Below are 20,888 nucleotides of genomic sequence, written 5' to 3'. Positions count from 1 at the left end.
CGGATAAAGGGTTTCGAGACGAAACTCCAGGCGCTTGAATCGCCTGATTCCGATAAACGAGCGAAAAATTATACTAAAACGAAAATCAGATCAGAAATCGCGGATTTAATCCAAGAAAAAGAAAATCGACGAACGTTCGCTAGAACGAACGAACGGACGAACGCTCGCTAAATAAATAAATTGGAAAACCGATCTATATAAAAAAACCGAAACTAAAAAAACGGCAAAAACCGATCGGTTTATTTAAAGAAACCGGCGGCGCAGAAATCGAGGCGCACCTCGGGCGGCGTGCGGCGGCGACGGGCGGCGGCGACGGCGACGGCGCGGGTTCGGGGCGCGGGCAGCTGGGCCTTGGCTGGCTCCCCCCGGCTTATAAAGCCTAGCGGGCCGGAGTCTCGGTCGGACACAGCCCGTAGGTCGGTTCGTTTTTTTAATAATTACGCGCAGAGGAAAAAATAAAAAGAAATACTAAACGGACTCCAAAAATCCTGAAATAAATTTTCCTGGGCTTCTAAAATCAAGCCGCACAAGGTGAACATTTATTTGGGGCCTAAACGAAATTTTGAAAAACGCACATTTTTCCTAAATTCAAATAAAATAACGAAAAACTCCGAAATATAATCTTATTTGATTTTATTATTAAATCCTCAATATTTCTTTATTTTGGGAAAGTCATTTTATTCCCTCTCTCATATTTTTGTAACAGAAATAATTGATGATAAAATAATTAAATCAAATGATCCTATTCTCAAAATTTGAGAAAACTCAAATATGAAAATAACGAAATCCCCAACTCTCTCCGTGGGTCCTTGAGTTGCGTAGAATTTCTAGGATCAAAACCAAAAGAAAATAAAATATGATATGCAATGATGATCTAATGTATAACATTCCAAATTGAAAATTTGGGATGTTACATAATCTTAAACTTTTTTCAACTTTCACGCAATACATGAGGGTGAGCCATGGATATAACACTATGGGTGGAATAGAATAATGATAGGGGGTTTATGTGGAGAAGACAAAAAAGGAGAAAGTCTCACATCGACGCGGCTAATCAATGGGCTAGGGAGATGCCCATCAATTGATGTCAATGCAAGTAGTAGGGATTGCCATGCAAAGGATGCACTAGAGCTATAAATGTATGAAAGCTCAACAAAAGAAACTAAGTGGGTGTGCATCCAACTTGCTTGCTCACAAAGACCTAGGGCATTTGAGGAAGCCCATTGTTGGAATATACAAGCCAAGTTCTATAATGAAAAACTCTCACTAGTATATGAAAGTGACAAAACAAGAGACTCTCTATCATAAAGATCATGGTGCTACTTTGAATCACAAGTGTGGAAAAAAGGATAGTAGCATTGCCCCTTTTTATTTCTTCTTTTTTTGGGCCTTTCTATTTTTTATTTTTTTATTTGGCCTTTCTCCTTTTTTATTTGGGACAATGCTCTATTAATGATGATCATCACACTTCTATTTATTTACAACTCAATGATTACAACTCGATACTAGAACAAAATATGACTCTATATGAATGCCTCCGGAAGTGTACCGGGAAGGGCAATGAATCAAGAGTGACATGTATGATAAATTATGCATGGTGGCTTTGCCACAAATACGATGTCAACTACATGATCATGCAAAGCAATATGACAATGAGGAAGCGTGTCATGAATGAAATGGTGGAAAGTTGCATGGCAATATATCTCGGAATGGCTATGGAAATGCCATAATAGGTAGGTATGGTGGCTGTTTTGAGGAAGATATAAGGAGGTTTATGTGTGATAGAGCATATCATATCACGGGGTTTGGATGCACCGGCAATGTTTGCACCAACTCTCAAGGTGAGAAAGGGCAATGCATGGTACCGAAGAGGCTAGCAATGATGGAAGGGTGAGAATGCGTATAATCCATGGGCTTAACATTAGTCATAAAGTACTCACATACTTATTGCAAAAATCTACATGTCATCAAAAACCAAGGACTACGCGCATGCTCCTAGGGGGATAGATTGGTAGGAAAAGACCATCGCTCGTCCCCGACCGCCACTCATAAGGAGGACAATCAAATAGAACCTCATGTTTCAAATTTGTTACACAACGGTTACCATACGTGCAGGCTACGGGACTTGCAAACATCAACACAAGTATTTCTCAAATTCACAACTACTCAAATAGCACAACTCTAATATCACCAGCTTTATATCTCAAAACAATTATCAAGTATCGAACTTCTCCTAGTACTCAATGCACTTTCTGTGATAGTTTTTATTATACCCATCTTGGATGCCTATCATATTAGGACTAATTTCATAACCAAAGAAAATTACCATGCTGTTCTAAAGGACTCTCAAAATAATATAAGTGAAGCATGAGAGATCAATAATTTCTATAAAATAAAACCACCACCGTGCTCTAAAAAGATATAAGTGAAGCACTAGAGCAAAATTATCTAGCTCAAAAGATATAAGTGAAGCACATAGAGTATTCTAATAAATTCCAATTCATGTGTGTATCTCCAAAAAGGTGTGGACAGAAGGGATGACTGTGGTAAACTAAAAAGCAAAGACTCAAATCATACAAGACGCTCCAAGCAAAACACATATCATGTGGTGAACAAAAATATAGCCTCAAGTAAAGTTACCGATAGAAGAGGACGAAAGAGGGGATGCCTTCCGGGCATCCCCAAGATTAGGCTTTTGGTTGTCCTTGAATTTTATCTTGGGGTGACTTGGGCATCCCCAATCTTAGGCTCTTTCCACTCCTTATTCCATAATCCATCAAATCTTTACCCAAAACTTGAAAACTTCACAACACAAAACTTAAACATAAAATCTCATCAGCTCCGTTAGTATAAGAAGACAAACCACCACTTAAGGTACTGTAATGAACTCATTCTTTATTTATTTTGGTGTTAAACCTACTGTATTCCAACTTCTCTATGGTTCATAACCTCCGTTACTAGCCATAGACTCATCAAAATAAGCAAACAACACGCGAAAAACAGAATCTGTCAAAATCAGAACAGTCTGTAGTAATCTGTAGGTTTCGAATACTTCTATAACACAAAAAATTCCAAAATAAATTTCTGGACGTGAGGAATTTATCTATTAATCATCTGCAAAAAGAATCAACCTAATCGCACTCTCCAGTAAAAAAATGGCAGCAAATCTGTTGAGCGCTAAAGTTTCTGTTTTTACAGCAAGATAGCAAAGACTTTCCCCAAGTCTTCCCAAAGGTTCTACTTGGCACAAACACTAATTAAAAGCATAAAACCACATATGCACAGAGGCTAGATTAATTATTTATTACTAAACAGAACCAAAAAGCAAGGAACAAAAATAAAATTGGGTTGCCTCCCAACAAGCGCTATCGTTTAACGCCCCTAGCTAGGCATAAAAGCAAGGATAGATCTAGCTATTATCATCTTTGGAATGCAATTCCTCAATAGAACACTTATAAACCTTAAGAGTTTCCTTGTTTTTATTAACGACCAAACTCCTAGGCAAGAAATCGAGAAAATCATTTGTAGCAAGAGGTTCCTTAATGATAGCAAGAAACTTGGGGTGAACACTTATGGATTTGAGATCCGCATTTCCCTTAGAAGTTTCACCCTTATTTTTAGGAACATACATCAATTTGGAAAATTTAGCACTAGAAGTTTTTGGAGTGTTTTTCATGGAAGAAAAGGCAGACCCTAAGTTGGTAATAATATCCCCAATTTTATCAATTCTTGTGGAATCTTGATCTATCTTTACGTTAACTATGGGTTCCTTTTCTTTAAAAAAAATTAAGAGCAACTCCTACCTTAGATCCGTATTGGATAATTTGGTTGTGAATCTTTTTATCCAAATTTTCAATCAATTCTATAGTGGCAACTTTATTTTCAATAATTACCAGCCTTTGCATAACATGCTCCAAAGTTAAAATAGTTCCATTAACCAAAAGAGGTTGTGGGCCAAACAAATCTAACATAGCATTATAAGAATCAAAGGTATGGCTACCCAAGAAATTCCCTCCGGTAATGGTGTCAAGAATATATCTATTCTGAGGGGTGATGCCTACATAAAGATTGCGAAGAAGGACGGAAGTAGATTGCTTCCTAGTAGATCTATTTTGAGCATTGCAAATTCTGTACCAAGCATATTTTAGATTTTCTCCCTCCCTTTGTTTAAAATTAAGAACTTCATTCTCGGGAGACAAAGGAGTAGATAAAGGACTGGCCATGATGGCACACGGGACACAAGGAACAAGTGAAAAAAGGCGACCGGAAAGAGAGGGCGAATAAAACGGCAAGGGTGAAGTGGGGGAGAGGAAAACGAGAGGCAAATGGCAGATAATGTAATGCAAGGGATAAGAGTTTGTGATAGGTACTTGGTACGTCTTTACTTGTGCGTAGATCTCCCCAGCAACGGCGCCAGAAATCCTTCTTGCTACCTCTTGAGCACTGCGTTGGTTTTCCCTTGAAGAGGAAAGGGTGATGCAGCAAAGTAGCGTAAGTATTTCCCTCAGTTTTTGAGAACAAAGGTATCAATCCAGTAGGAGACTACACGCAAGTCCCTCGTAACTGCACAAACAAATAAGAACCTCACAACCAACGCGATAAAGGGGTTGTCAATCCCTTCACGGTCACTTACGATAGTGAGATCTGATAGAGATAATAATAATAAGATAAATATTTTTGGTATTTTTATGATATAGATTGGAATATAAAGATTGCAAAATAAACGGCACCAGAAATAGCTAGTTGAAGGGAGATTAATATAATAGAGAATAGACCCAGGGGCCGTAGGTTTCACTAGTGGCTTCTCTCAAGATAGCATAAGTATTACGGTGGGTGAACAAATTACTTTCGAGCGATTGATAGAAAAATGCATAATTATGAGAATATCTAGGCATGATCATGTATATAGGCATCACGTCCGTGACAAGTAGACCGAAACGATTCTGCATCTACTACTATTACTCCACACATTGACTGCTATCCAGCATGCATCTAGAGTATTAAGTTCATAAGAACAGAGAAACGCATTAGGCAAGATGACATGATGTAGAGGGATAAAATCAAGCAATATGATATAAACCCCATCTTTTTATCCTCGATGGCAACAATACAATACGTGCCTTGCTGCCCCTGGTGTCACTGGGAAAGGACACCGGAAGATTGAACCCAAAGCTAAGCACTTCTCTCAATGCAAGAAAGATCAATCTAGTAGGCCAAACCAAATTGATAATTCGAAGAAACTTGCAAAGATAACCAATCATACATAAAAGATTTCAGGAAAGAATCAAATATTGTTCATAGATAAACTTGATCATAAAGCCACAACTCATCGGATCTTGACAAACACACCGCAAAAAGAGTTACACCGAATAGATCTCCAAGAAGATCGAGGAGAACATTGTATTGAGATCCAAAGAGAGAGAGAGAACAAGCCATCTAGCTAATAACTATGGACCCGAAGGTCTGAAGTAAACTACTCACACATCATCGGAGAGGCTATGGTGTTGATGTTGAAGCCCTCTGTGATTGATTCCCCCTCCGGCGGAGCTCCGGAAAAGGCCCCAAGATGGTATCTCTTGGGTACAGAAGGTTGCGGCGGAGGAAATAGGGTTTCGTGGTGCTCCTGGATGTTTTCAGGGTACATGGGTATATATAGGAGGAAGAAGTAGGTCGGTGGAGCTACGAGGGGCCCACGAGGGTGGGGGCGTGCACAGGGGGCCAGGCGCGCCTCCCTGCCTCGTGGCCTCCTTGTTGATTTCTTGACGTCCACTCCAAGTCCCCTAGATCACGTTTGTTCCAAAAATAACTCTCCCGAAGGTTTCATTCTGTTTGGATTCCGTTTGATATTCCTTTTTGCGAAACACTAAAATAGGCAAAAAAACAACAATTTGCATTGAGCCTTGGGTTAGTAGGTTAGTCCAAAAAATAATATAAAAGTGTATAAATAAGCCCATTAACATCGAAAACAGATAATATAATAGCATGGAACAATCAAAAATTATAGATACATTGGAGACGTATCATTGTGCTCAACCAACTAAGCAGTGGACCCTTCAATATAATGGATTAAGGCTTGTGTACTTTGAATTTTTGACAGGAGCAATTAGTAGCCCTCAAATGCCGGCTTATTACAATGTGATGAGTTGGATCTTCAATAACGCAAGTAAAAATGACCTTGTAATAGCCCCCAAGTGCCATGGTGCATGCTGGCAGTGACATGGGACTTGCGTATTTGATGTAATCTCAATCTGAATAAAGTAGCCCCCAAGTGCCGGGTCGTAAGCCTGCAGCGACTCGGGACTATTCCTTCCATTACAGAATAAATCATATCTATTGATAAAGAAATAATAGCCATTGCACTTAGGCGACTTTGAAAACCACAATCATTCAATATCATAATGAAAATCTAGCCAAGTTGGCTATTAAAGATTGGAATAATATAATCCAGCTGCTCTTGGCCAATAGCGACTTAATGCGCATCCATTGTCCTCCGGGATGCAACACGTCGGCTTATAACCTTTGCAAAAAAATCAGGAATTGTTAACCCCATCTGTCGGTGTCAAAACCAGCAGATCTCGGGTAGGGGGGTCCCGAACTGTGCGTCTAAGGATCGATGGTAACAGGAGACAAGGGACACGATGTTTTACCTAGGTCTGGGCCCTCTTGATGGAGGTAATACCCTACGTCCTGCTTGATTGACTTTCATGATTATAGGGGTTACAAGAGTTGATCTACCACGAGATCGTAATGGCTAAACCCTAATTATCTTGCCTATATGATTATGACTATGTCTCTACGGACTAAACCCTCCGGTTTATATAGACACCGGAGGGGGTTAGGGTTGTACAGAGTCGGTTTACAGAGAAAGGAATATTCATATCCGCACGCTAAGCTTGCCTTCCATGCCAAGGAGAGTCCCATCCGGACACGAGGGAAGGCCTTCTATCTTGTATCTTTACGGCCCATCTGTCTGGCCCACATCACGTAGCTCGGACACCCGAGGACCCCATAATCCAGGACTCCCTCAGTAGCCCCTGAACCAGTCTTCAATGACAATGTGTCCGGTGCACAAATTGTCTTCGTCATTACAAGGCGGGTTCCTCCTCCGAATTCTTTAAAGCAGTTGATCATCAGTACTATATCCGGCTCTCTGCAACAGTCATACCTCTGAATTAGAATATAGATAAGTCCCATCCTCTGAAGATTTTACTGGTGAGACATTATGTCCGGCCATTCTATTATTTCAAACCATTTTTTGGCCTCCCGTTTTGTGTTTCGAGATGCAACCATCGACGACACGTCTTGTCAAAGCAGAGATCATGCCCCCTTATTATGGGATTCTCATCAATACGGGTATGGGAAACCCAACCGTGCCGTGTCGCACAACCCCTTGGAAATATGTGAGCTTTAAGGCTCGTGGGGACGCATAGTATTCACTATCTTTATAAGGAGATAAGGTTCCCCCATTTTACCCCACGCCTTTCCCTTCCTTAGTCCATCCGCCCTCAAGCTCCAGCGCTCAAGCTTCGATTCCACTCCGTTCCCAGAAAGTACTCTAGCCATGTCCGAATCCGGAGCGTAGAGCAAGTGGATGGCCTCCTCTGTCACGGAGAAAAACATCAAGGAACTCCGGGAAGCGGGGTATCTGGCCAAAGAGATCGCCCACCGGCTCCCGGCCAAAAAACAAGTCATCCCCACTCCAAAGCCTGGTGAGAGGGTAGTATTTATCCCTCATTTTCTACCCGCACTAGGGTTTCCCCTTCATCCTTTCGTTCGCGGCCTCATGTTTTACTACGGGCTAGATTTCCATGATCTAGCCCCAAATTCTTTCCTCAACATTTTGGCGTTTATCATCGTGTGCGAGGCATTCCTCCGCATCCCCCCCCCCCCACTTCGGCCTATGGCTCAAGGTCTTCAACGTGAAGCCGAAGATGGTGGACGGCCAGCACGCGGATTGTGGTGGCGCTATGGTGAGCAAACTGCCCAACGTCACTTGGCCCAAGGGCAATTTCGTGGAGACCGTGAAGGGATGGTAGCATGGGTGGTTTTACGTCACAGATCCCCGTGACTGCACATGGGCTGCTCCTACGGAGTTCAAGTCCGGGCCCCCAATGCGGCTAACATCCTGGCTCAACAAGGGCCTGGACTGGGTATCGTCTAACGAGATGACGATGCTGGAGAAGCGCATCAAGAGCATGGTAGATAAAAATACCAGCCTCGCTGGCGTGATTCAAGTGATGCTCTTCCGTCGGATACTCCCATGTCAGGCGCGCGAAGAGCCCATGTGGAATTTCGACCCAGCCGGTCCCCGGACCCTGCAGTGGTTCTTCAGCACGAAGCACGAAGACATGTGGAAGATGCTCTTCAAGAACCAGAAGTCATGGTCAGAGACAACCGAAGACCTCGGCTACGACAACACCCATGCTGCGACCACCATAAGTTCTTTGGTAACATTACTTTGCGAGCCCAAGGAGCACACTAAACTCCCCATTTTCTTTTGCAGGGCTAGACCAAGAAAGCGGAATGGATTCACTGTCCAGCTCTGCTGCCCAAAGATGAAGCTATTCCTCTGTTGACGAGGATGCTAGTCCCGGCGCTGTACCAGGCACCGGAAAATAAGGCCAAGGAGAAAGGCAAGGAGGCCAATAGTGGCCTCCGCCGCAAAGGTGCCTCAGACGTAGTGTCCGAAGACACCAAAACTCTCTCCTCCCCTGACGAAGAGGAAGAGGAGGAAGAAGAGAGTGATCCCCCACCCAAGGGGGAGAAGAAGAAAAGGGCAGCCTCCGCCGATCTAGAGGTGGAGGCATCCAAGAAAGGGAGGACATCCCTTACGTATGACTCCGAATCAAACACCGACGAGTGGCGCCCTAGGCCAAAGCCCCTGGCCGGATCGTAAGTACTCAAAGGTATATACATATGTCCGACTTTTCTGGCTTATGGTTGTAATGCATTTAAATTGTATGCTGCAGTCCGGTTAAGGTCCTTCCCCACCAATCCTCCTCTTCTGGGAATTCGCTGTGTCCGAACATGATGGAGAGCGATTCTACTCCACCAGCTTCCTCCCCCACTGCCTCGGATAACACCGAGGTGTCGTCCCAAAGGCCCTTTCAAAAATGGGAGAGGTGCCGGAGGCTGCTGAGGGAGTCCTGGACTAAGGGGTCCTCGGGCATCCAGTCTGTTATCTATGGGCCGGACTGATGGGCTGTGAAGACATGAAGGCCGAAGACTGCACCGTGTCCGGATTGGACTCTACTTGGCATGGAAGGCAAGCTTGGTGACCGAGGATTCCTTCTTATGTAACCGACTCCATGTAAACCCTAGATCCCCTTGGTGTCTATATAAACCGAAGGGGATAGTCCGGGAAGGACACCACATATATTCATTACCATACCCACATTGGCTAGACTTCTATTATTTGGCCATTACGATCTCGTGGTAGATCCACTCTTGTAACACTCATATTCATCAATATCAATCAAGCATGATGTAGGGTTTTACCTCCATAGAGAGGGACCGAACTTGAGTAAACATTGTGTCCCCCGTCTATTGTTACCATCGATCCTAGACGCACAGTTCGGCACCCCCTACCCGAGATCTGCCGGTTTTGACACCGACATTGGTGCTTTCATTGAGAGTTCCACTGTGTCGTTGACAAAAGGGTCGATGGCCCCCTCACGCGTCAATAATGACGCTGTCTAGGGTGGGATCTTCCTCCCCGGACAGATCTTCGTATTCGGTGGCTTCGTACTGTAGGCCGACTCACTTGGCCATCTAGAGCAGATCGACAGCTACGCCCCTGGCCATCAGGTCGGATTCAGAAGCTTGAACTACGCCACGGACATCCGTGGAGACCTGATCTTCGAGGGATCTGAGCCCGCGGCGATCGCTCCCCCTCATCCCGATGAACGTGACATAAATCTGTCATCGGATCACACCCATGAGATGGTTCCTGCGGCTGCAACGACCTTAGAGCCGAAGCAGATCAAGCCATCCGAGGCCTCAGAGTCCGCGGTGTTGAAGCTGCACATGGACTCGACGCCCTACAATATTTGTCGGAGAATGTAGTAATTTCAAAAAAATCCTATGCACACGCAGGATCATGGTGATGCATAGCAACGAGAGGGGAGAGTGTCGTCCACGTACCCTCGTAGACCGTCAAGCGGAAGGGTTATGACAACGCGGTTGATGTAGTCGTATGTCTGCACGTTCGACCGATCCTCAGTAACGAACGTACGGCACCTCCGCGTTCAGCTCGGTGACGTCCCACAAACTCACGATCCAGTAGAGCTCGGGGAAGAGTTTCGTCAGCACGACGGTGTGGTGACGATGTTGATGAAGCTATCACAGCAGGGCTTCGCCTAAACACCGCTACAGTATGACCGAGGTGGATTATGCTGGAGGGGGGCACCGCACACGTCTGGGAGAGATCTTTGTGATCAACTTGTGTGTCTAGAGGTGCCCCCCTTCCCCTGTATATAAAGGAGCAAGGGGGGCGGCCGGCCCTTGTTGGCGCGCCTAGGAGGAGGAATCCTCCTCCTAGTAGTAGTAGGATTCCTCCCTTTCCTACTCCTACTAGGAGGGGGAAAGGCAGGGAGAGAAAGAGAAGGAAAGGGGGGTGCCGCCCCCTTCTCCTAGTCCAATTCGGACAGAGGGAAGAGGGCGCGCTGCCTGCCCTAGGACGGCCCCTCTCTCTTTCCCTTATGGCCCAACAAGGCCCATTAGTCCCCGGGAGGTACCGGTAACCCCTCCGGTACTCCGGTGAATTCCTGATTTCACCCGGAACTATTTCGATGTCCAAATGTAGGCTTCCAATATATCAATCTTTATGTCTCGACCATTTAGAGACTCGTCGTCATGTCCGTGATCAAATCCGGGACTCCGAACTACCTTCGGTACATCAAAACATATAAACTCATAAAACCGATCGTCACAGAACTTTAAGCGTGCGGACCCTACGGGTTTGAGAACTATGTAGACATGACTGAGACACGTCTCTGGTCAATAACCAATAGCAGAACCTGGATTCTCATATTGGTTCCTACATATTCTACGAAGATCTTTATCGGTCAAACCGCACAACACTATAGGTTGTTCTCTTTGTCATCGGTATGTTACTTGCCTGAGATTCGATCCTCGATATCCAATACCTAGTTCAATCTCGTTACCGGCAAGTCTCTTTACTCGTTCCTTAATACATCATCTCGTAACTAACTCATTAGTTATCATGCTTGCAAGGCTTATAGTGATGTGTATTACCGAGAGGGCCCAGAGATACCTCTCCGACAATCGGAGTGACAAATCCTAATCTTGATCTATGCCAAATCAACAAGTACCATCGGAGACACCTGTACACTAGTAGAAAATGGGTCAAATGTGAAGCACATTAGTGCCACTTTGATTTTGAGCCGTCACTAATGTGTGCCTTAGTGCCGGTTCCAACGGCTAGCCGGCCGCTCTCATTAGTACCGGTTCGTGGCGAACCTTTAGCACCGGTTCATGCCACAAACCGGTACTAAAGTGAGTGGTGGCAGGATGTTGTCAGTCTAGGGCCCCTCCAGCACCTTTAGTACCGGTTTGTGGCACGAACCGGTGCTAAAGGTTCTCCTACATAAACCCTTCGTCCACCAGCTCGCTCTGTTCTTCCCCTTTCCCCTCTCATCTCTGTTCTTCCCCTATTCCTCTCAATCTCATCACACATTTTGCCCAAGATTTGTCAAGATTTGAAGGCCCCCGTCCATTCAAATGATCACAAAGGTTAGCAACTTTGTCCTTTCATCTCTCATTGCTAGATTAGCTCTTGCAATGCTTTATATAGTGATTGATTTGTGAGTTTAGTAATTTGGGAGGAATTATATATATGTGCTAGTATTTGATTTATATGCAATCTGAGGTCAAAAATAACACTTAGTTTGCATATGTAGGTGTAGTTTACTTAGTGCCTTCTAAATCTCCGTCATAACCACCGTCGATCGCCCGCAACGTCCCGTCACCGGCACCACCTTGTGGTGAGCCTCTTGTTCATGAATGTTTTATATAAAAAATTGATGTTTGTGTGATTTGGATATATAGTTACTCGTATAATTATCTTACCCGTACATTGTTTGTTATACATAGTAACATGGTTTTGATATCCGTCCCTGTCGGCCCTCATCCGAGTTATGATTCAGATGTGGTATATTCTCTTTTAAAACTATTTGTTGCATTTCGTGTTTATGATAAATTATGCCCATCAAGTTGACATAGATATTTGTATGTAGGAGGTAGTTGAACCGGAAATTCCAACCGACCCTATTGTCGAGAGGTAAAATTTAGTTGAAAGAGAAAACGAGGATTTGAAGGAAAAATTGAAAAGAATTGAGGGGGAGAAGATGGAATTGGAGTTGCATGTTGCAGATGTCGTCGATGATCACAAGATTAAGATGGAGAAAATGCGCTTGAAGATTAGAAAGATTAGAAAATATGCCATTCATAGTGAGGCTTGGTATCATTATGTTGTTGGATCAATTCTTACCTTAGTTGCGATCTTGATCGCATTTGTTGTTGCATTTAAATTCTTTAGATAGAGAGTTATTTGCTTGTTGAATTTAAGTGTTGTATGAACTTTATGTATGAACTTGTATTAATTTGGTCTTTTCGGTGTTGTGTAATGAATATGAGCCGACAATGGATGTATGATGACCGATGCTCTCCCGAGTTCATTAATGGTGTGCAAACTTTTCTGCTTGCGGCTGAGGCAAACAAGCAGGCGGTTGCTTTTATGCCTTGTCCATGTGCTGGCTGTAAGAATGATAACAATTACTCTAAGTCAAGAACCATTCACGTCCACCTGTTTAAGTCCGGTTTGATGCCCCACTATAATGTTTGGACCAAGCACGGAGAAAGAGGGGTTATGATGGAAGACAATGAAGAAGAAGAGGACGACGACAACTATCCTGTCCATGATGGGTTCCCTGAATACGATGATACAACAACGGGGGAAGAAGCTGAGCCGGCAATGCGGGAAGAAGCTAAAGAAGAGGCATCAGATGAGCCCGCTGATGATCTAGGTCGGGCCATTGCCGATGCAAAGAGAAACTGCGCAAGTGATTTGGAGAAGAATAAGTTGCAGCGCATGTTAGAGGATCACAAGAAATTGTTGTACCCGAATTGCAAAGCTGACAAGAAAAAGTTGGGCACCACACTGGAATTGCTGCAATGGAAGGAAGAGAATGGTGTATCTGACAAGGGATTTGGAAAGTTGCTGGTAATGATAAAGAATATTCTTCCAAAGGACAACGAATTGCCTGAGAGTATGTATGAAGCAAAGAAGGTTGTCTGCCCTCTAGGGTTAGAGGTGGAGAAGATACATGCATGCCCTAATGACTGCATCCTCTACAGCGGTGATCAATACGAGGATTTGAACACTTGTCCGGTATGAGGTGCATTGCGCTATAAGATCAGCCGCGATGACCCTGGTGATGTCGAGGGCGAGCGCCCCGGGAAGAAGATTCCTGCCAAGGTGATGTGGTATGCTCCTATAATACCACAGTTGAAACATTTGTTCCAAAACATAGAGCATGCCAAGGCGATGCGATGGCACAGAGAATATCGTAAGAAAGACGGAAAGTTGAGAGTACCCGCTGACGGGTCGCAGTGGAGAAAAATCGAGAGAAAGTATGGGAAGGAGTTTGCAGGTGACGCAAGGAACATATGGTTTTGTCTAAGCGCAGATGGCATTAATCCTTTTGGGGAGCAGAGCAGCAACCATAGCACCTGGTCTGTGACTCTATGTTTGTATAACCTTCCTCCTTGGTTATGCATGAAGCGAAAGTTCATTATGATGCTAGTGCTCATCCAAGGCCCTAAGCAACCCAGAAATGACATTCATGTGTACCTAAGGCCATTAGTTGAAGAACTCTTACAGTTGTGGAATGGAACAGGTGTACGTGCATGGGATGAGCACATGGGGGAAGAATTTGACCTAAAGGCGTTGTTGTTCGTGACCATCAATGACTGGCCTGCTCTTAGTAACCTTTCGGGACAGACAAACAAGGGATACCGCGCATGCATGCACTGTTTGGATGATACCGACAGTATATATTTGGATAATTGTAGAAGAATGTGTACCTGGGACATCGTCGATTTCTTCCGAGCAGGCATCCTGTAAGAAATAAAGACAAGCATTTCAAAGGTGAGGCGGATCACCGGACGAAGCTTCGCCACCGTACTGGGGCTGATGTACATGATATGGTCAAGGATTTGAAGGTAGTCTTTGGAAAGGGTCCTGACGGACAACCTATTCCGAATGACGCTGACGGACGCGCACCCATGTGGAAGAAGAAATCTATATTCTGGGACCTGCTCTATTGGAAAGACCTAGAGGTCCGCTCCGCAATCAACGTGATGCACGTGATGAAGAATCTTTGTGTGACCCTGCTTGGCTTCTTGGGCGTGTATGGGAAGACAAAAGATACACTTGAGGCACGGGAGGACCAGCAATGTATGCACAAAAAAGATGTCATACATCAGGGTCATGCCAGCTACGCTCTTAGCAAAGAAGAGAAGGAAATCTTCTTTGAATGCCTGCTCAGTATTAGGGTACCGTCTGGATTCTTGTCGAATATAAATGGAATAATAAACATGGCAGAGAAAAAGTTCCAGAACCTAAAGTCTCATGACTACCACGTGATTATGATGCAACTGCTTCCGGTTGCATTGAGGGGGCTTCTACCGGATAACGTTCGATTAGCCATTGTGAAGCTATGTGCATTCCTCAATGCAATCTCTCAAAAGGTAATCAATCCAGAAATCATACCAAGGTTAGAGAATGATTTGGTGCAATGTCTTGTCAGTTTCGAGTTGGTGTTCCCACCATCCTTCTTCAACATCATGGCGCACGTCCTAGTTCACCTATGCGAAGAGATTAACGTTTTGGGTCCTGTATTTCTACACAATATGTTCCCCTTTGAGAGGTTCATGGGAGTCTTAAAGAAATATGTTCATAACTGTGCTAGGACAGAAGGAAGCATCTCCAAGGGCCATGAAAATGAGGAGGTCATTGAGTTTTGTATTGACTTTATTCCTGACCTTAAGCCGATTGGTGTTCCTGAATCGCGGCATAAGGGCAGACTGGATGGAAAGGGCACACTAGGAGGGAATCAAGTAATACGTATGGACGGACATTCTCTCACTGAAGCACACTACACAGTTCTACAGAATTCCACCTTGGTGGCTCCGTATATGGATGAACACAAGAATTTTCTACGCTCCAAACACCCGAAGCGGTCGGATGACTGGATTACACGTGAATAGACCAGGAGTTTCGCCGGCTAGTTGCAGACACGTACCATGCATGACGCCTCTATTGAAGATGACATGTACTTGCTGCCCCAGTTACCATCTTCTAATATAATGACTTTCAAAGGGTACGACATAAATGGTAATACATTTTACACGATCGCCCAAGATAAGAAGAGCACCAACCAAAACAGTGGTGTCCGCTTTGATGCAACAACCAAGATAGGAAAGGAAACATATTATGGTTACATAGAGGACATATGGGAACTTGACTATGGACGTGGTTTGAAGGTCCCTTTGTTTTGGTGCAAATGGGTCAATATGACATGAGGCGGGGTAACAGAAGACCCGCAATACGGAATGACAACAGTGGATCTCAATAATCTTGCGTATGCAGACGAACCATTCGTCCTAGACAATGATGTGGCACTGGTTTTCTATGTGAAGTACATGTCTACCAAGCCGAGAAAAAGAAAAGATAAGGAAGCGAATGCATCATACGATGAGCCAAAGCGCCACATAGTTCTTTCTGGGAAGAGAAACATCATGGGAGTGGATGACAAGACAGACATGTCAGAAGATTATGAAAAGTTTGATGAAATTGCTCCATTCACAGTGAATACTGACCCGAGCATCCCGTTAAATGTTGAAGATTTTCCATGGCTACGGCGCAAAGGGACACACACGAAGAAAAAGTTTCACACCCAAAGATCTGGGATGTGATCGGCTTCACTATCATCACTTTCTTCTGTGTTTCACACCCAAGAGGGAATCTCTGTAATAGTTAGGGTAGTTATGTGTTTTGGCATTTCAAACGCGAAGAAATTTTATGTGCAAACAAATTATTTCATGCATTTACTGTTTTTTTTTCCAGCTAAATGACCTTGAAATTGAAAAGCACTTCAAATGAACTCAGAAAAGGTTGAAAGTTGGCATGGTATCATAATTTCACCCACATAGCATGTGCAAAAAAGTAGAGAGGGTTACCGCAAAAACTGGATGCACTCCGTGTACAAAATGGACAATCTCTTTCGAAGTATCAGGGTTTCGAACGAAAACTCATCTGTTACAAAGGCATTTCACTTTTTAAATAACCTAAGCATTACCAAATTGAATATAATGATAAAACACACTAATATTAAACATAACAAAAAAGAATCACTAAAAAATCTATTTTCAAAGTTAAGTTATTCACAAACTAGTGATTCACACAAAATTTAAATAATTCATAATTTAAACTATTCAAATTTGAAAACTACCGGCACTAACAGAAAGTTAGTAATTTTTTGTACCTAAAGCAAAAATATTCACAAAGAAACTCTAAATACAGCAAAAAACAACTCAAAAATAAATAAAGCAAAAAAATAAAAAAAAGCCCGCCTACTGGGCCAGAGCGGCTTGCATACGACTAGAAACCCAACGTGTTCTTGGGCCAGGATGTAGGCCCGCAAAGGTCCAGTTGGCCAACACGGCAGCAAAGAACATATAGGCCCAATAGGCCTGCTTTGGAGAGGAGCTCGAGGGAGCTGCCGTGCCGGGGCTTATAAACCAATGCGGACGCCCCTCGGCTAGAGAGGTGGGACTAAACTTGCTGCACCGCACCTGCGCCAGCGCACCCCCTTTAGTACCGTGTCGTGGCTCCAAACGGTACTAAAGGAGGGGGCCTTTAGTACCGGTTGGTGCCACCACCCGGTACTAAAGGGGTGCGGTTCCCGCCGCTTCGCCTGGCCAAACCAGACCTTTAGTACCGGTTGGTGGCTCCAACCGGTACTAAAGGTGCCTTCTATATAACCAGCGCTTGAAAAAAATTTCATTCTCCCTCTGTTTCCCCATCGTAGCACCGCCTGCCCCGATCGATCGACGCCGTCGCCACCCTCGTCCCGCGCCGTCCCCATCTCCGCCCCATCGCGCGCCGTTGCCGTCGCTGCCCCCGTCCCCGTCGCCACCCCGGCCCGACCCCGCGTTGCTGCCCCCCGTCGCCGCCCCCGGCCGTCGCCTCGCCGTCGTCGTTGCATCACCGTCGCCATCGCCCCGCTGTGAGCTCTCCCCCCTCTATCCCCTCTCCCTAGCCCCCGGCGGCCACCATGGGCGCCTCCCCTCCCCGAGCCCATACACACACACAAGCATGATGAACACACAAACACACAAACACACACACACACACATATTTCCTTAAGTTAATTAGTATATACGTATTTTTGTATGTTTAATTAGTTTACATGTTTTAGATTATTATCTTTTCACTAGTATATATGTATGAATGCATGTTAGATGGATATAATTAGTGTTTAATTAGTATGGATTTTATTATATAATGTTGTTTTTTGTTTTTTAATGCATGTATAGAAGTTGTTTTTTCTGTTTTTAGTGTTAGATGCTTAATTAGTATGAAATTGCATATAGAATTGCTTAATTAGTATGATAGCATTTCTTAAATTTGTATATAAGAAATCACAATCCAATAATTTAAAAAATGTTACTTTTGTGGCATATAATATTTTTTCTCGACGATGCCCGGCCCGCATCCTCGCCGTCGACCCGTTCGTGACAACGTCCTACTTCAGAGGACCCATGTCCGGGACTGGGCTTCGCCGGGCTGGCACTGGGAGGTGCTACCTTCAGGGGCTCGCCGCTTGGTGAGGAACCCGGGTCCCGTCGTCGACCCTGATCTCCGTTGGTGGTGTTCACGTGGGCCACGTTCGGTGAATAGGGAGCCGGCCCCGCCGGAGGTGGTGCGTCGCCGTGTCAGGGAGGAGTACGAGCACGTCCAATGCTACATGGCTGCTATGGACGTTAGGTTCTCTAATACCTGGCAGGTTCTTTGGGCGGATGACTGGAGATATGATCCTGTGATGGTTCCTTCTCTTTGGGTGTCCACATTATTCTTCTGTAGTATTCGATATTTATTATCTACCTAGCCAGTGATTATTTGAGACGATGTATTTGAGATTATATATTAATTCGAGACGATGTATTCGAGATTATATATTATTCGAGACGATGCATATTATGTACTATATGATTCAGTTTTTCCTTATTGATTGCATCCATGCATTGTAATTTGAATACTAAATTGTTTTATATTTCTTCTGGATTAGTGTTAAATAAAAGATATGGCGGACAATACCGGCAAAGAGGGAGAAGAGGCCATGTTCGAGATCATACGCAGCCCTACCAGGCCAGATGATCTGAATGAAGCAGATGACGGCTCCCAATATCTTAACAATACCAGGGAGGGTGATGATAAGATATTCGATCAGGACGACCGAGCTGATGAAGTCATGAACTATGATTATGATTATGATGACACATACAATGTTGATCTTGAAATAACAAAGACTGCCGGCGAGGTATATTTATATAAGCAGGCATCTAGTGATCATCACATGTTTTTTTATTTGAAGATATATTAACGAATCGATCTTTCTTCTTTCAGCCCTCCGGATCGAGCAAATCTACTTCTACAGACAGCAGGAGAAAGCGAGGCTAGGGCAAAAAGTTGATGGAGGGTGTAAAGTACAACATCGATTCCATCAAAGCTTCTGGCGAACCCCTTTCGCCTAAGAACATCGCGAACAAGTTCGTTCGTCAGTGCGGAGTTCTTGTGAAGGACCAACTCCCGATCTCCATTCAAGAATGGAAAGAGCCAAAAACTAAACATCCAGATGTTACTTGGGTCGATGACAGAGCAAAACACAATCTTTGGGAATCTCTAATGGAACATTTCACCCTACCAGATTATTTCACTGATGCAGATGTGCAGAAAGTCAAGGACGCTACTCTTAAGAAGATGGCAATTGCATTCAACACCTACAGGAAAATTGTATGGGCCAGCTACCTTGCTGCAGACAGGAAGACTCCTGAATTCACGGGAACACTGGAGAAGCAAAGAGAACACTGGCCCGCTTTCATGGAATTCAAGGAATCAGAATTATCTAAGGAACGGTCAAGAAAAAATAAGGCCAATGCCGCAAAAAAGACACAGTTCCATAGGCTGGGGCCAGGTGGCTACGTGGTGGCAATGCCTAAGTGGGATAAGTCTGAGCAAGATATGGAGGATGCAAGGGTCACTCCAGTTACTAGGAGCTGGCCCCCCAGGTGCAGCACTTGGTTCTATGTGCATGGGGGGGGAGTTGGACCCGAAGACAGGCGAGGTTTCGAAAAAGGCAAGTCTAAAAGGAGCCGAACAAAATTTACTTGACGCAATAGAAGATGCTCGAAAGGGTGTGTTCACACCCAACAGAGAGAACGACGAGCTTACGCGCGCCCTCGGAAATCCTGAACACCCGGGAAGAACACGAGGCAAGGGCGTTATTCCCTGGTATGAGGGCTTTTCGGAATGGAACGATGACTACAAGAGCCGTGCAAGAAAAAAGAGGGAGGAGGAGAAGAAGAGGAAGCTGGAGGAGGAGCAGAGGAAGCAGGACACAGAACGCCTTCAAGGCCTAGAAGCAAGGCACGCGGACTTGGCACTCAAATTCCAGCAGCAGTAGCAACAGATCGACTCACTTAGCCAGGACAGGGGGTCTCAACAGCGGCAGCAGCAAGCGAATGATCGTCCAGCATTGGATAGCACTGTCCCATCCATGCAGAGAAGTAGCGTTGGTTCCGCCCCGAGCGACGCACTGCTGGATACATACCTTGTGGATGACATCATAGAGAACACTAACTATGAGCTACACTTCAAAATGAAGAACATATCCATGAAGGTGGCAGACGTCGTTGCTTTTACAATTACCCCCGAAGGAACCTTCCATTGCACCCCGATTCCAGCGGGCTATGCTCGTGTCTTGGTTGATGAGGTGGTGGACCCATATTCGGGGCAATAGCTTGACATTCCTGGAGGTGATGACGAGGACACACTAGGAGAGGCCATACATCGTATCATCTTATGGAGAAATGATTGCATCGTCTTTTGAAATCCACCGACACCGCGTCTGCCGACTCCTCCTCGAAGTCCGCCACCGAGTCAGGGGACTCCCGCTCCTCCAAGTCCACGAACACGTGAGCCGACTCCTCCTCAAAGTCCACCACCGTGTCTGCAGACTCCCGCTCCTCAAAGTACACGAACGCGTGAGCTGACTCCTCATCAAAGTCTGCCACCGTGTCAGCAGACTCCCGCTCCTCCAAGTCCACCAATGCATGAGCACACTCCTGCTCCAACTCAGCCACGTCAGCCGTCTCCGCCGCCTCAGCAATCGCAGAAGAGACATGCCGCAGCTATGGTGCGTAGAGGTACGCGTCGAGGTAGTACAGGAGGTACAGGCGGAGGCAAGCGATATAAATATGGTCCAAGCAGCCTCGCTCCTCTTCCTTGGAGGCCTTACGACATGACCGAGGAGCAAAATGAAGCTATAGTGAAGGCCCAAGTGGACGCCCATTTTGGACCAAAACCGGCACCGCCGCCAAGGGAGAATGTTCCCGAGGAAAAGATTGACCACTTCATTCGTATGGCTAGAACACCAGCTCCCAAGCCTGTTGACTCTGACTATGAGCGCCAACTCAGGAAGGCACATCGAGCACGACTACAGAGGGAAGCGAGCTCAAGCTCGAGCCAACAAGCAGCTGCCAAAAAATGCGGGAAAACCGTTCCCCAGCTAGGAGAACAGGTG

This window comes from Triticum dicoccoides, chromosome 5A, assembly GCF_002162155.2.
Source record: "Triticum dicoccoides isolate Atlit2015 ecotype Zavitan chromosome 5A, WEW_v2.0, whole genome shotgun sequence".
Classification (NCBI taxonomy): Eukaryota; Viridiplantae; Streptophyta; class Magnoliopsida; order Poales; family Poaceae; genus Triticum; species Triticum dicoccoides.
The sequence above is the reverse complement of the archived record's forward strand: the minus strand, read 5'-3'. Positions refer to the sequence as shown.